Here is a 16,657-nt window from a genome sequence, read left to right as displayed (position 1 = left end):
TCTTAAAATTTTGTTTATTGGCCACACCACACCGCATATAGGATCTTAGTTTCTCGACCAGGGATTGAACCAGTGCCCCCTGCAATGTAAGCTGGGACTCCTAACCACTGGGTCACCAGGGAAGTCCCAATAATAATTTATGGAGAATTTATTACATGCCCACTATTGGGCTACATGTGCTATTTCATTTAAACTTCAAAACCATCCTGTAAGGAGGTACTATTATTATCCCCACTTGGTAGATGAGGATGTTAAAGCATCAAGGAGTGATGTGAATTGTCAGGGCAGCACAGAACGAGAATTCTATTCTGGCAGCTAGCTTGGGGCCTCTGAGAGAAGATGGCACAGCCCCTGAGCCCCTTACAACCTCATGCCCTGATTTTATTTTACTGTCATATTTATTTATTTGGCCACACCAGGTCTTAGTTGTGGCATGCGGGATCTAGTTCCCTGACCAGAGATTGAACCCAGGCCCCCCTGCATTGGGATCATGAAGTCTTACCCACTGGGCCACCAGGGAAGTCCACTCATTCCCTGATATTAGACCATTAACACATTCTTCATTCACTTGCAAATAATTCTCCTCACTTACAGATGTGAAAACTGAGGCCCAGAGCAGAAAACAACCCAGGAAAGTCACCCAGGGAGCTTGTGGCCACACCAGGCTCAGGCCCCTGCACCATGCTTTCATCTCTGGGCTTCCATCCCCTCCTGTGGGGGAGACTAGTTGGGGCTGTGATATGAGGTTCCCCAGTTTGGAAACTCTGTGTGCTGTTATCACATGATGTTTTTAGGGAGACAGAAAGCAGAGAAGCAGGAATGGACCAGCTGAAACTTGTCTCAAAGTCCTCCAGCCCATACTTATCCCAGATTGCCCTATAGGGTGTCAACAACATGGAGACATTTTCATGCCTCAAGGCATGGGTTTTTAACTCAGCTGATGGGATGCACATGCATGTATATAAATATATATATGTATATAATCTCCAACAGCAGAACTGACAGGTTTTAACAGCTAGAGATGAGTAAATATGCCCTGACGCCTAGAGGTCTGGTAACACAGAAAAGACCTCAAATTACTATGCCTTAGAACCTCGGACAAAGGTTAACTCTAAAGATGATCAGCTGGATCCTTGACCTCACATAGCTCCTCTTAGCCAAGCTGTGCTCATACACGCTCAGTCGAATCTCACTCTTTCTGACCCCTTGGACTGTAGCCTGCCAGTCTCTTCTGTCCGTGGGATTTCTCAGGCAAGAATTCTGGAGTGGGTTGCCATTTCTTTCTCCAGGGGATCTTCCCAACCCAGGGATGGAACCTGCATCTCCTGCATTGGCAGCCAGGTTCTTTACTCCTAAGTCACCAGGAAAACCCAAGCTGTGCTCACCTCCACCTTTCCAGCTTACCAAGGCTCATGGCCACCCATGGGAGACCTAGCCCCTTGCCTGAGTCACCACCAGCCCAGCAAGGACTCACACCCATGGTCTTAGGCTGGTTCCTAAAACAAAAGGTCTCGCTCACTCTTCTGCTCCTTTGCAAAGAAATAACAGCAGGTTAGCCCAGGGATCTCTGCTGCCCTGAAACAATTCCTAGAGCAAGCCTAAGATTTCTTACTCATGGGCGACTAGAAAAAAAGAGCCAAATTGGGTGAACTAGGAGTCTGAGAGGATGAAAATGGGGTTAGGGATGTGCTCGGTTTGTTTTTAGAGAAATGGATCCCACTACCTAAAAAATTGGGGTGCTCCTGGAATGGGGAGGAGGCCGTTAAGGGATCACAGAGGGACTGGGCTGAGATGGAAGGAAAGGCCAGGCTCAGGGTAACTGGAGGTGTTTCTGGTATCAGCAGCGACCCTTCAGGTAAGAGAGGGGCAGAGACAGAGTAGGCCTGAGGGCCACGGTGGCCCCAGAATCACAGGCTGTTATTGTGCTCCATCCTGGCCAGTGGCTGCTTTGATTGATAAGCATGAAATCGGCTGTTGTGGGGGGGCTTGCCTTCCCCGCTTCCCCTTCCCTCCTGGCTAGGTTCACAAGGAGAGAGTAGGATCCAGGCCACCTGTAGACATTCCCCCGACTTCCTGCCCTGACACTGGCTGCCTCAGTTTTCTGGGCCACACACGGTCAAGGGTCTACTGCATCTTGATGGGTAAGATTCCTAACCCACCTGCCCTTCGAGCTGCCTTCACGTCTCCCTCCTTCCGCAAGACCCCATCGTGAGAACCCCACATTGTACTGAGTGTTGGGACAGGTGAACACAGATAGGGAAGATGGGGCTTGACACAACTCCTGTCTTTTCCCCCAAGCACAGAGAAAGATGCCCAGGGGGGTCTCAGGGCCAGTGAGATGTGAGTGGTGGACTTACCTGCTGCCTCTCCTCTGGGGCCTGGCTGGTCTGTCACTATTCCCCGTCCGGAAGCAGTGTCCTGGGCCAGGTCAGTGGGAGGGAGGGAATGAGTGAAGAAACAACCAGAGGGATTTTTGGGGGCTGGGATCCAAAGGCCAGCCTATGGGGAGCCAGGTGAGGGGCATGGTCACTGTATCCAGGGGTGGGACCTACTGGCAGGCCTCCTGGTCAGTTCCTGCCCTGCCCAGGGCTGTGCAGACCTCAGAGAGAAGCTACCTGGCTAGGAATGCATGATCCCATCTTTGGACAGGTGAGCATTCCAGATCCCTCACCCAGCCCCTGACCCCAGGGCTCTGTGTGGGTCTGCCCTCAGACTCTCATTCTCATTTCTCTTCTGGTCTCTCCTCCTCCCCCACGGTGACTCACACTGCTTTGGAATTTCACTCACTGGCTTTTTCTGACGCACGTCCTGGGAGACTGGCTTGGAGCCAAGGAACAACACTATTGCTCCAAACCCACCGGTGATTAATGTTGGCTCCTTGAGCTAAAGGCTGTATAGACTTGTGGTGAGGGAAGCCAGGCTGGAGAAGCAGGGTGGGGAAGGGGAGATTTGGGGGGTGGGGGCGGTGTTGGTGCTAAACAGAAAGGCTTTCTTCCTGTTTCTGCTCATCTGCGCACAGGTAGAACACAAACAGCAGGAAAGCTATGGGCTTGTCATGTTCAGACATACCCAGCTGGGCAGCCAGGAAACTCAAGAAGATGGAGCAAGGAAGTTTAAAACCTGGACTGACCGCTGTGCTTTTTAGATTTCTGCATGCATGGGAAGTTGCTTCACTAGTGTCTGATTCTGTGCGACCCCATGGACTCTAACCCACCAGGCTACATGGGATTCTCTAGGCAAGAATACTGGAGTGGGTTGCCATGCCCTCCTTCAGGGGATCTTCCCAACCCAGGGGTTGAACTCTTATGTCTTCTGCATTAGCAGGTAGGTTCTTTACCCACTGGTGCCACCTGGGAAATCCTTTTGGATTTCTGGATCTCAGTTTACACTTTTGTGAGTCTTAAGGTTTGAGCTTCTCTGGTGGCTTAGCGGTAAACAATCTGCCTTCAATGAAGGAGATGCAGGAGCCATGGGTTCAATCCCTGGGTCGGGAAGATCCCCTGGAGAAGGAAATGGCAACCCAGTCCAGTATTCTTGCCTGGAAAATCCCATGGACAGAGGAGCCTGGCCGTTTACTGTTCATGGGATCTCAAAGTGTTGGACAGGAATGAGCAACTAAACCACTGCCACAAATGTTTGACAGACCCTGACTTTAAATGCTAAGCACGACAGCCTGGTTACTTCTTTGATGGAAGGTCCATATGACTCCTGACAGCTTGAACTCTGTTACCTCCCCACTTTGAATACTATGTAAAAGCTTGTCTGTGGGTGGGATTGCAGAGAAGAAAAGGAAAAGTTGTCATGACAGTGCCCTGGGCTGGAAACTGAAGATCTGGATTCATTTCCAGGTCAGCCATCACCCCATTAGGTGCCTCATGAGGGAAAAGGGAGAGGATTCCCACAGTGACAGCACTCCGCTCCTGGGAGTCCCTCTTGTGTGTGGCAGGAGCTCACAGTGGCTCCTTGGTTTTGTGTATCTCTCTTACCTCCACTCTCCATAAGGCAGTTGGTTTTCCCATCCCCTCACTAGATTGCCCCTGACCTTCGATCTTTCCACACTGCCCCAGGAATCACGGTGCCACCCTGGCCCTTCCAGCAGTTCTGCTGAGAATTAAAGGATTGTGTGTCAGTCTGATAATATGACCCCTGGGAGGAGTCCAAGGCCAGAGGAGGTCCTCAGTACACTCAGGAAACAAAGTTCTCACCCTGTTGTTTACCCCCAAAGAATGACTTCAGGTCAAGAGGGTTGCCCTGTCAGTGAAGATGATACCCAGTACATGCATGCTAAGTTGCTTCAGTCGTGTCCGACTCTGTGCAACCTGTGGACTGTACCCCACCAGGCTCCTCTCTCTGTGTGATTCTCCACGCAAAAATAATGGAGTGGGTTGCCATGTCCTCCTCCAGGGGATCTTCCCCACCCAGGGATTGAACCCATGTCTCTTAAGTCTCCTGCACTGGCAGGCAGGTTTTTTACCAGTAGTACCACCTGGGATGCCCAGAGGTCTATCCAATACCCTACTCTCTGGTAGGGTAGGTCTGGTCTGCAGGGGGCCCTAAAAAAGCAGGCCATCAGCTCTCATTCCACCTCAGAGACACAATCATTTGGGAAGATGCTAAGGAGCAGAGAGAGGGAATAAGGAAATGAATCTATGCCTCAATCCCCATACCAGTGATTATAATCAGGGATTTTTTTTTCAAATCAAAAGCACCCTTAATAAGACAACAATACATCATGACCAGATGGATTTAAGAGTTTGTAATCCCAGGGACTTCCCCTGGTGGTCCAGTGGTTGAGAATCCATCTTCCAAGAGGCAGGGGATGCAGGTTAGACCCTTGATTGGGGAACTAAAATCCCACTTGGCAACTAAGCCTGCAAGCCCTAACTGCTGAGCCTGATGACTCTAGAGCCCAATCTCTGCAATAAGGGAAGCCTGAGCTCCACAACTAAAGAAGCCATCAAGTGCCACAACTGGAGAAAGTCTACTTGCACCAACTAAGAGCTTGTGCACCACAGTAAAGACCCAGCGCAGCCAAAAAATAAGTTTGGAATCCCGAGTCACACTAAGTTACAGGCTTTGGACATGCTACATGTTTCCTTCTGTAGTTGTGATATTTTTAAATTATGTAATATACAGTATATTAAAATATTACATGGCTTCCTTGGTGGTTTAGTGGTAAAGAACCTGCCTGCCAATGCAGGAGACATGCATTTGATTCCCGTGTGGGGAAGATACCCTGGAGAAGGAAATGGCAACCCACTCCAGTATTCTTGCCTGGGAAATCCCGTGGACAGAGGAGCCTGGTAGGCTATAGTCCTTGGGGTCACAAAAGAGTCAGACATGAAGTAGTGACTAAACAATAATAACAAAACAAAATGTTACATATAGCCAAGTTATAAGATATAGTAAGGACCAAAACAACTGTGAACCCCTTACCGAATTTAAAAACTATAATACAGCCAATACATTGCATGGTTGAAGCTACAAATGTGTAACTTCCCAATCCCACTACCTGTCTTTTCAACAGAGTATCCCTAATATACATTTTGGATTTGTCATTTTCTGGGTGATTTAAAAAATTTTCTATTGTATTGTGTGAGCATCTCTAAATAATATGCTGTTCAGGTTTGCTTGTTTCAAAACTTTGGAAAGTAGTGTTATATTGTACATATATCGTCGTGTTGGACTGGTGTTTTTCTCAGCCTTATGTTACTAAGACATAGCCATACTGGGGTGTGTGTGTAGCTGGGTTCCATCTTTTTCACTGCAACATCATTTCCGGGGCTACAGCATATTTTTCTGCTGTCTGATTTCTTGCTATTATGAAAACCACCTCTTTGAATATTCTTGCACTTGTTATTTGGTACACACATTTGGGCACTTCTCATTGGGTAGATAAGTAAAATTGGAATTGCTGGGTTACAGTGTATGCATACGCTGAGCTTGACAAGATCATACCACAGTGTTTTCCCAAGTGGCTGAAACACCAGCAGCGTAGGAGAGTTCTTAGTAACTCACATTCTCATCATCACTTGCCTTTTCAGACTTGACCTTTGGCTCTTTGTTGGATGTACGATGGTATCTCTGTGTTACTCTGATTGCTAACGAAGTTGAGCAGTTATCTTCATACATTTTGGTATGTTTTATGTTTTTTTTCTGACGTGCCCAGTCATGTCCTTTGCCCATTTTTGGGACACCATCATTTAAAAAATTTTTTTGTTTATTTTTTGACTGTGCTGGGTCTTCGTTGCTGCATGGGCTTTTCTCTAGCTGCAGTGCTCGGACTTCTCACTGCAGTGGTCTCTCCTCTTGCGGAGCACGGGCTCTAGGTTCTTAGGCTTCACATGTTGCAGCTTCTAGGCTTTAGATCACAGGCTTAATAGTTGTGGAACATGGGCTTGGTTGCTGTTAGGCACGTGGGATCTTCCTGTATGGACCAGGAATCTAACCAGAGTCCCCTGCGTTAGCAGGCAGACTCTTCACCATTGAGCCACCAGGAAAGCCCCCACCATCATTTTTTTTATCATGAGTGATTTATTTATAGATTCTGGAATTAATATTTTTAGTAATATAAACATTATATATCGTACAATATTATACATCTTCAATGTAGAAAAAATATTTCTAACAACTTTTTCAGCTGTATATGTGACAATTATTTTTTCCAGAAATATTTCTTATTCTATGAGTCTCTTTATGGTGGCTTTGGATGAACATGCATTCTTAATTACATTGCAGTGGAAGTTATCAAGTTTTCTTTCACAGTTAGTATATGTTATGTCTTGATTTAGAAGCACTTCCCTAGCTTAAGGTAATGAATAAAGTTTTCTGTATTTTTTTTCTCAAACATGTTAAACTTCCTTTCCTTTTTGCATATCCATCTGTAATTCATTTTTGTCAAATGGCTTTTTTTGCTTGTTTTGTTAAGAAAGAAATTTTATTAAAAAATTCCCTGGTTCTATAATTAACAAATGCTCATGAATACATAATAATTTCAGAAAACTTGGAAAATATGAAAAATGTAAAGCCACTAAAATTTTCACTACCAGTAGATATAACTATAGAAAGTATAACTCTAGGTATATAGCATTATATTATTTTTTATGTCTTATGTTTTCTAATCATACAGGTTCATTTAGAAAGTAGAAAATAAATAAAGAAAAAATAATATGTGTTTCCACCACTTTGAAAGTATTTGATGTGCCTCTCAACATCCCAACTGATTATTCAGCAGCAGAGTTCTCCACTGGTGAGAAGATTCCAGATCATGGCCATCACTCCCACATGAACAGACTTTCTAGCCTCATCCTTCATCAGGAAAAGACTCATGTGCACCCCCTGGAACAAGCATATTGTGAGGGGGACCATCAGCAACCCAACATAATTTGAAATGGGCCCACTCAAATTCCACAAAAACAAATTGTACTTTTGAATATTTAATGAAACCATCCAAAGTATGTGAAATCAGTTATTTAAATGATAAATAAGTCAGGCCTCTACCAAAAACATTTCTTTTTCCTTAAGGTAGAAAATAAAAACATGGATTATGATCAACACCCCCAAAACCAAGTATTTTTCCCACCACCACATTTTACTCATGCTCTATTATGGCCAAAGTCTCACCCTCGGACTTTCAGCCATTTTTAGCCCTTTGAACTTGATTTCACTGGACTGGTATACAAAGTAGTGTCCATAATGGTGCAAACATGCTATGTGTCACTTTTATTCCCACTTAGGCTTGTGGCAGGCAGAGCAGCTAATCAACCACGTACCCACCATGAGGCCGGAAAGTGCCTTGCAATCCACAAGAAAGACTACCTTTAACAATGGGTTGTACCTGGCCCCCAAATCTGAAGTCTGGTTTGCTAGGTACTTCCACTTTGGTACACTGGAAAGACTCAAGAACGAGAGAGCCGAAGGAGGAAGCAGCGGACAGCTTGGAGGAGAGCAGAGCCCTCCCTGCAGATGGAAAGGCCAGGAGACTGGGGTTGTTCCAAACCGAGATCACCATTGTGTCTAGATGTTGCTCTAGACCTGCTGCTGCTGATGCCTCTGCCTAGTCCCTTCATTAGTGTCTGACTCTTTGCCACCACCAGGTTCCTCTGTCCATGGAATTTCCCAGGCAAGAATACTGGAGTGGGTTGCCACTCCCTCCTCCAGGGGATCTTCCCAACCCAGGGATCAAACCTGGATCTCCTGCATTGAAGGCAGGTTCTTTACCGCTGAGCCACTAGGGAAACTCACCCTAGGCCTACATGATGGAAACAGCCTGCCTCCAGGCTGTAGCCTCACATTTTTCCTGCAGGTAGGTTGAGTGGAACGGTGAGAGGACAGAGCTGGGTACAGTGGAAGGTTTCTCTCTTTTATTTATGCTGCAGAAATATCTGGGCAGATCCTGGTACTTTAGCCAAGAGACAGACATCACCTTTTATAGACTGGGGGCTGAGATCCCAGTGGGGAGACTTGGGGTTGGGGTGTGGGGGAAGGGGCTAGCTGCACCTGAGTGTGAAGTAGTCTGGCTAGGGGGCCTCCAGGGCTGAGCAGCATGGTGCTGCTGCAGTGAAGCTCAGCTGACTGGGCTGGGGGCCAAGTTCAGGCCCTACACTCCCCTGCAGAAGCCAGCACTGCCTTGTAAGAACATTCCAACTAGAGAGGCTCCCTGCTCATTCTGCGCCCCTTGGAGAACAGATGGTGTTGCTTCAGGGGCAGATAGGAGGAGGAAAGATCTGCAGAGGGTACATCTCTTCTGTCACCTTTCACCCTTATCGCCCCCCACCCCCACCCCAATTTGAGAGGAAGAACCTGTGCCAGCTGTGAATTCCTGGCAGGGACGTGGCAGCTTATTCACAAAGCTCAGATCTCAGAACCAGACGGCATGCATGCATGCTAAGTTGCTTTAGTCACGTCTGACTCTTCATGACCCTATGGGCTGCAGCCCTCCAGGCTCTTCTGTCCATGGGATTCTCCAGGCAAGAATACTGGAGTGGGTTGCCATGCTTTCCTCTAGGGGATCATCCCAACCCAGGGATCAAACCTGAGTCTCTTAAGTCTCCTGCATTGGCTGGTGGGTTCTTTACCACTAGTGCCACCTGGGAAGTCCTAGCCTACATGGAACCATCTCAAGGGGTCAACCCTAGGAGGAGAGCATCTCATGGCTCCAATGAAGTAAGGAGTGAAGGTGGGGGAAGGGTGGCCATCACAGCTCAGGAGGATGCCATGGGGAAAGCAGCAGGCAGCTCCACCAGATTTGTCCGAAGATCCCTTTGTTTCTGTCAATGATATAATTCAGCGTAATTTTGAAAATAATCATCTCCACCAACCAAGTTACAGAGACGTTTTACTTTTCCCAATGGTTGAGTCAGTTCCAGTCAACATGATCAAACATTTATGGAACTAGTTATAGCAGGCACGGTGCCAGGCACTGACAATTTGCTTTTAAGATAGGAAATGAGATTGTAAGGAAAAAATATATTCTGACAAACAGACCTGCTTTTATAGATACTGCAGTAGAATTCCAGAAAATACATTTATAAATCTCAGAGGAAGGTCGGTAGGTGGTTTAGAATTGGAAAAATTGTGACCAAGTTCTTTTGCTTTAATCTCTACAAACAGACAATGGATCACCCTTGAAAGAAGCAGCTTAGAGCGATACAGTGTTTTCTTTTGATTGGCTATGGCTAAACAGGAAAGTTAAATATAGGAGCTTTGAGCAAATTAAAAAACATTATTTTGGAGTCATAGCTATGGAGTGAAGTGCACTTAATGTAATCAAGCGAAAACACAAAGTTGTAATTTGGGATTGCTGAGGTATTTGAGACACCACACAAAGTTATTGGAAGATTAGCCTCCATGGAATTTGGAGCATTAATTTTAAATACCCACAGAGTTTGTTTTTTAAAAAAACTTGGTGTTGGACTTTGGTCCAAACTTTCACTTTGAAGATATCTAGGATAACAATCAAAATTGTCCTGATTAAATAACCTGACCCTTCTGTTTTTCAAAATTATTAAGGAATTTGATGATCAAATGAATTCTTATTTCTCTTCCTGCTGGTAAGATAAACACACAATTTTTTCAGTCTGCTCGCATAAATATTCTAATGTCACAATTGAGTATTTAAGAGCTGAAGGATTTTAATGCATTAGTAAATTTTTTAGCAAATAAAAGTAGGTAAAAGACCATGCAAATATAATTCATTCAAAAAGGAAATAAATAAGGAAACAAACAATTTTTTCAAAGACTTAAGCTCAGTGTTTTTAAAAAATTGAAAATTAGACCAATTTTAATTTATCAAATCAGTAATGATTTCTAAAAATTTTTAATACTTGACTCTGCTTCATAAAAGCATAAATTAGTAAAAAAAAGTCCTGGAAAATAATCAGATAATACATGTGAAGACCCATTCAGAATCCAGGAGTTGGTATAAAAATTATTTTAAGCTGAAGACATTTGAAATGCAACCTCTTGGAGATCCCTGATCTGACTAAAAGCAGAGATTTCTGGGAAATAAGTCTACCATAAATTATTTATTCAAAGTAGACTTATTCCCCAAGAGATCAAATAATAAAACTTACCCCAAATCCCTTTTCTGGGGAATCTGTATGGCCTTGAAGGAAACAGAAATATATCTGATGAAATAAAATTTATATTTTAAGGCAGGACAAGAAAAATGGAACATAAAATTCTGTGTGTGTGTGTGTTTGGGCCTCCTCTTTCTCTCCCTAATGCGCCTGCATTACACATTAAGCAGAGCTCCTCGAAGATGGGAGTGCCTGCTCAACCGTAAGGATCATTTTTTTTTTCTTTCTTCTGAGGCTACCAGTGGAACTCCTTAAGAGAGTAGCATTGACATACATACACTACCATGTGTAAAATAGTTGCTAGTGAGAACCCGCTATTATAGCACAGGGAGCTCAGCTGAGTGCCCTGTGATGACCTGGAGGGGTAGGATGGGAGAGTGGGAGGGTCGAGAGGGAGGGAATAGATATATACATATGGCTGATTCGTGATGTTGTACAGCAGAAAGTAACACAACATTGTAAAGCCACTATATTCCAATTAGGAAAAAAAAAGACTTTTCTTTTCGGGCTCTGTAGGGGATCACGGTGACTTACTGTTCACTTGGTACCTGTTTACCTATCCTTGGTGAACTTTATGTAAAATATCGGTATGTCATTTTGATGTATGATCTTTTGTCTCAAAAATATATATGACTATACCTTTGACTTCTGACAGGCACAGCAGTTCTCAGAGCTTTCTGAGAATCTGCTCCCTGGGTTCTAATCCTCAGTATAGCTTGAATAAAATTCCATTTTTTCCTTCTTGATAGTTAATTGAATTTTCATCTACCTGTATAGACAAATATCATCACAAACTTCATCTCTTGTTTGTTCTGAAAAGCCATTTATCCTACCCAAAAGAAGCCTATTTATTCTTCCCATAGAAACTTTCTACTCCTCTCTCCTTTTCCCCTACTAAGTTAGGTACATAACCCTTTAACTTTTATCATTTAATGAACCTACATACATACCAAGAGGAAAGAAGAATTCATATATTTTGATCCAAGAAAATATAAGGGCAAAAAGATTCAGGAAAAGATATACATATAGGATGTTCACAACACTGGAAATAGGGGGAAAATGAAGAAAAAAAGACTAAATATCTTTGTCTATTCAGGTTGCTATAACAGAACATCATAAACTAGATGGCTTATAAACAACAGAAAAATATTTCTGACAGTCTGGAGGCTGGGAGATCAAGATACTGGCATATTCAATACCAGGTGAGAGCCTATATCCTAGTTTATAGACAACTGTCTTCTCCTTGTGTCCCCATGTGGCGAAATGGAGACCTCTGGGGTCTCTTCTATAAGGGTACCAATCTCGTTCAAGGGGGCTCCACCCTCATGACCTAATCACTGTCCAGACACCCCACTTTCACACACCATCACATTGGGGATTAGATTTCAACATGAATTTGGTAGGAAGACAAACATTCAGTCTATTGCACTAAGTGTCCAACAATAGTGGAAGCTTTAAATACATGATGGTGTATCCGTAAGATGGAATGTGTGTAGCATGCTCTCTCTCTCTCTCTCTCTCTCTCACACACACACACACATAATACCTGATTGCTTATCAGTATGATCTCAATTAAGAAAAATTCATACATGAGATAAAAAATTAAAAGAAATATCACAAAATGTAAGCTGTTTCTTTCTAGATGTTGAAAATAAAGGTCTTAAAATTTTCTTTCTGTTTATTTTAATACCTTCTAGATTTTTAACATAAGTGTGTGATATCTTTTGATAGGGGATGGAGGGAAGAGAAGCACAAAAGGTAATTATTTACCAAGATAATAATTTAATTTGAAAGGAAGGAAAGAAAAAAGAAAGGAAATGTTTTGCCAGGTCTTTTTTCTTTTTTTTTCAATTTTAAAATGTCACTAAAGCAATAAATTTGAGTGAATTTTTTTTCTTAAGGTACAATTAGTATTTTAATTGTTTTATTGCATCCCATAGGTCAGTGATAAAAGAAAATGTAATGTAACTCAAGTTGAAACATAGAGTTGAAATTTAGTATGTTAAATAATTTGGCATAAAAGACTTTGATAAGGTAAAGATATATACATATATATGTATATATCATAACAATACACAAAAGATATACAAAGTTAAGCAGTGAATTGCTTACTGTAAATAGCTTTTAAACTGTCTTTTCAAAGATAAGAAAACATAACAGAAAGTTAAGTAAAAGATATCTTCCATGATTTCAACATCACACTGGCAATTATTTTCAGTTCTTCTATCTCCATACTATACATTTTTATACATTTTCTGCTTTTTTATTTACCAATCATAAAAGATATTACATTTTCTTATCTTTCTTCTAGCCTCATATTGTATGGTGTCCATTATGTTTTTAAACTTTTTAACAAATACTTGCAACATATAAATACTTGCAAACACAGAAAAAATTTTAAAAAATAGTGCAATGATACTCATAATCTCCTTATCTAGACTTAACAATTGTTAACATTTTTCTTATATGGTTTTCTTTTCCACTAGAAGTTTTCAAAATTACTTGTAGATGTTATGACTCTTTCAGTTCAATTCAGTTCAGTCTCTCAGTCGTATCCGACTCTTTGCGACCCTATGAATCGCAGCACGCCAGGCCTCTCTGTCCATCACCAACTCCTGGAGTTCACCCAAACCCATGTCCATCGAGTCGATGATGCCATCCAACCATCTCATCCTCTGTCATCCCCTTCTCCTCCTGCCCTCAATCTTTCCCAGCATCAGGGTCTTTTCAAATGAGTCAGCTCTTCACATCAGGTGGCCAAAGTATTGGAGTTTCAGCTTCAACATCAGTCCTTCCAATGAACACCCAGGACTGATCTCCTTTAGGATGGACTAGTTGGATCTCCTTGCAGCCCAGGGGACTCTCAAGAGTCTTCTCCTAAATAATTTAAAATGCATTCTCTCAAGAAGGACATTCTTTTTCACAACCACAAAAGCATCATCACCCTTAAGTAAATTAATAAAAGTTTCCTAATATCACGTACTACCTAGTTGTTATCATATTTCCCAAATTGTTCCCAATATCTTTTATACCTGTTTTCTTATTCAGATCTTTGAACAGTTGCCTAATATTACCATCATGAGATGGAATTCACTATTTCTTCTAGAGTTGAACTGCAATTATCAAGGAGCTTCTTTCTTTGGAAAGTTGTTCTTTGAACGAGTGTTTATTGAGCACCTATTGGCTTCCCTTGTGGCTCAGCTGGTAAAGAATCTGCCAGTAATGCGGAAGACCTGGGTTCAATTCCTAGGTTGGGAAGATCCCCTGGAGAAGGGAAAGGCTACCCACTCCAGTATTCTGGCCTAGAGAATTCTATGGACTGTATAGTGCATGGGGTCGCAAAGAGTCGGACATGACTGAGCGACTTTCACTTCACTCACTTATTGAGCACCTACCATGTTACAGCAAAGTGCTAAATGCTGGAATTAAAATCACAAGGTGGCATCTTGGGGGACTCTGAGGAACTCTGGTCTCATGTCTCAGCACAGAAAGAATTCAGGAAGAGGCAAAGTGATAGGTAAGAAGTGATTTGTTAGAATAGGATGCTTGAAGGCTTACATTCGGGTGGGCCAGACGGTGCCACTTCCTGAGAACTTAGTGAGGTACAGTTTTATAATCAAAGGAAAAGTGGGGAGGGAGAAAAAGACCACTTTCATCCTCATTTTTAAGCACGCATCAAACTTCCATCATCAGTTCCTCCTTCAGGTTGGGCAGAGAGTTTTCTTATCCCTACATGGTCAGGCTAAGACTGTCATGGCGCTATGGAAAAATTATTTCAGGTCTCAGTACAAGAGGGTCTTTACTTTGAAATGTCACCCTTGCATAAACGGTTGCTTTTTTATGTGTGCAGAGAGCATGTCCTAGGAGTCATGAACTTACTGAGCTCACTGGGCAGGATGTGGTCTCAGGCCACCATTGTTTTCTTGTTTGGGGGCACGTCTCATGCTTTTGTTGAATGGTTTTGTTGCTAAACAGGGCTGCTTGGCTTTGTGTTAAGCAAACCTCTTTTTTTTAATGATTATTGACTTATAGGGATCTCCATTACATTTTTCTTTACTTGCAATCCCATAGTGGGATTAACTATTTAATCACATACTTTGTCCCTTTGCACGTGTGTGTGCTAAGTTGCTTCAGTCATGTCCGACTCTTTGCAACCCTATGGACTAGAGCCTGCCAGGCTCCTCTGTCCATGGGATTTTCCAGGCAAGAATACTGGAGTGGGTTTCCATGCCCTCCTCCAGGGGATCTTCCTGACCCAGGGACTGAACCCTGGTCTCCTGCATTGGCAAGCAGGTTCTTTACTATAGCACCACCTGGGAAGTCTGCTTTGTCCTTTTACTTTGTCCCTATCAGAATGATGGGTTGAAAGTCATTTTCCTGCCTTTGGGTAGCATATGATCAGTGGACAAGGAGACTTTTCTCTCATTGGGACATTTCTAAATTAGCAGAAAAGGGGGAGGGAAACTGAGTCAAACAGTGGGAGTTTGCATCTTAATATGTGTATTGTCATTCCCTTCCCCAATCCCCACCAAAATGTGTTCTATCCATCATGATGTATCAACAGAAACGATGCTTCGGTCATTTACTCCAACTGGAAATGACAATATCCACTCTTTGGCAATTTCTCCCCCCCCCCTTTTTTTTATTGTTTTCTGTTTTGGTATTTCCTTTAACAAAAAACAATATGGCCTTTCCTTTGTTCTTAATGATCAAAGTGGATTTTTCTTCCCAGGTCCCTCAGTTACCTCTATTTGCTATGCTTCCGTGGTCCTTTCCTTTGATCCTCTGGTCGCAGTGTCCTCACGCCCAGAGCAGTCCTGCCCCTGGAGCAGAGGTGGCCTTTCACAAGTATTTACTGCAGCTAGGGAGGTGGCGGGGGGGGGAGGGAGTGGGAGAAGATGGACCTGGGAGATTAGGATTTGCTGGTTGACTGGGAGACCCACAGTCTTGTCCACAGCCCTGTCTACATTGTCTCAAGTGTTTCACAGCTTCTACACCCCCCACCCCCAGAGTCCCCACAGGGTGATGGGCAGCCAGGACTTGTCACACTGAAGAGAGTGGGAAGGACAGGAAACAAGGAAAGGAAGGGGTCCGCCAAGCTGGAGGGACCACCTTAAGCTGATTCTATCTTTCTCTCCTAACCCACCCTTAACCATATTCTCAAGAGCATCCCACATAGTACTGCATGGCAGCTGTACTTTGCCTTACTCTGCTCCTCTCTTTCTTAGGGCTGTGTCCCTGCCTAGAATGCACTACCCATCCTCTCCTCCAACCACTCCTCAAGGCCAAATTCAAGTTTTTAAAATCTCCTCTCACTTCCGCTCTTTGCTCACATTCAGCTCTCTCCATCCTTCCCTCTCCTCACCAACACAGCAGCATCGGTGCTCCCAGGGGAGACCCCTCCCAGCTGCTTCTAGCCAGTGCTGGTGGGAGTCAGATGTGCAGGACAAACCCAGTGTCTTGGTGTGTGTGTGTGTGTGTGTGTGTGTGTGCGTGTATATTCAGTCATGTCTGACTCTTTGTGACCCCATAGACTGTAGCCCACCAGGCTCCTCTGTCCATGGGATTCTCCAGGCAAGAATACTGCAGTGGGTTGCCATTTCCACCTTCAGGGGATATTCCTGGACCAGGGATGGAACCCATGTCTCCTGCATTGGCAGGCAGATTCCTTTACCATCGAGCAACCTGGGAAGCTGGATCCTAGAGATACCCCCACTTAAGAGGGGCAAATGGGGTGCTTAATGGGTGAATCACTCCTGTTGTCATTTTGTCTACAGGCCCTCTAAGTGGTGGGAACTCCTGATAGTACTTGTTTATGCACAGTACCTGGGCCAGTGGGGGGCTTCCCAAGTGGCTCAGTGGTACTCAGGTTTGATCACTAGGTCAGAAAGATTCCCTGGAGGAGATGGCAACCCATGCCAGTATTCTTGCCTGGGTAATCCCATGGACAGGGAGCCTGGCAGGCTACAGTCCATGAGATCACAAAGAGTCAGACACAACTGAGCAACTGAACAACAACCTGGGCCAGTGACTCCCAGCAACCCTTTCTCTCCCCCTGCTGGTCATGTGATTTAATT

At 43.8% G+C, this 16,657-nt stretch overlaps 1 protein-coding gene across 1 annotated transcript in view; it reads right to left on the bottom strand.

Moving 5' to 3' along the window:
• Window positions 1–16,021, bottom strand: part of RHOBTB2 (Rho related BTB domain containing 2) — a 44,930-nt gene extending 28,909 nt beyond the window's left edge. Inside the window, exons 1-5 of the mRNA XM_081515009.1 lie at window positions 15,897–16,021; window positions 15,326–15,441; window positions 3,987–4,101; window positions 2,358–2,418; window positions 1,386–1,496 (exon numbers count right to left, since the gene is read on the bottom strand). The gene's annotated coding sequence lies outside the window, so the exon portion shown is untranslated. The remainder of the gene's footprint in view (window positions 1–1,385; window positions 1,497–2,357; window positions 2,419–3,986; window positions 4,102–15,325; window positions 15,442–15,896) is intronic.
• Between the last annotated feature and the right edge of the window lie 636 nt (window positions 16,022–16,657).

Source organism: Giraffa tippelskirchi, chromosome 1 (genome assembly GCF_054371585.1).
Source record: "Giraffa tippelskirchi isolate mGirTip1 chromosome 1, T2T-mGirTip1v1.2.pri, whole genome shotgun sequence".
NCBI classification, from domain to species: Eukaryota; Metazoa; Chordata; class Mammalia; order Artiodactyla; family Giraffidae; genus Giraffa; species Giraffa tippelskirchi.
The sequence above is the reverse complement of the archived record's forward strand: the minus strand, read 5'-3'. Positions and strand labels throughout refer to the sequence as shown.